Source organism: Echinops telfairi, unplaced genomic scaffold (assembly GCF_000313985.2).
Source record: "Echinops telfairi isolate 266 unplaced genomic scaffold, ASM31398v2 ScPeMD7_31;HRSCAF=116, whole genome shotgun sequence".
In the NCBI taxonomy this organism is placed as follows: domain Eukaryota; kingdom Metazoa; phylum Chordata; class Mammalia; order Afrosoricida; family Tenrecidae; genus Echinops; species Echinops telfairi.
In genome coordinates this window covers 34,759,251-34,759,995 of record NW_022103928.1, presented here as the reverse complement: position 1 = coordinate 34,759,995, position 745 = coordinate 34,759,251, and positions in this window count along the sequence as shown.

Genomic DNA, 745 nt, shown 5'->3' with positions numbered 1-745 from the left:
CATCAGTGCTACACTGCACCCTGAGTGGACCATCTTCTCCCCACAACCCTTCTGTAAGGGGATATCCAATTTTCAGTGCATTTTTAATGCAGTTTTTGTGGTGAAACTAGGTGCCTCGGGTGATATTCAGGTGGGTGTAGAGTCAAGTATATACGGTAATTAACCGTGGTGCATGAACTACTTGACGTGGCCCTTCCAGCCACAGTTCTTCATGTTGGGATGTATTGTGAATCCCGGCCTCTATGCTTGTGGTTATGGCCCCATTTGGGGGTGAGTTTTCCATTGTGTTAATGAGATATGAAGTATTATGAATCTACACCTCAGTAGAGGATTTGATTCAAGTCATTAGTTTCCCTGGGATGGGGTCTGCAATATATGCTGTGGCAAAGGTTCACTCTCTTGCACCTGGCTCGTCACAGTCTGACCTCCAATCCTTGGAACTTAAGCCAGGAACATATTGTCTGACACGATCAACCAGCTTTCACAGCTTGTGCTCTGACCTCCTGATTGGGTTTTGTCAGCCCCTGCCGCCATGTGGATAGGAAGAGGCCTCCACACTGACACGTGACTCACAGATTTGGGGATTACCAGCCTCCACAAACATGGGAGATATTTCCTTGCCAGTCAAGAGTCTGATGAAATGATGCAGTGAATTCCACAAGCCCAAGAAGGGAGAGAGAATAGAGAGGGGAAGAGGAGGAGTTGGTGTTAGAGATCATGGCATGATACACAGTCGACTGCACAA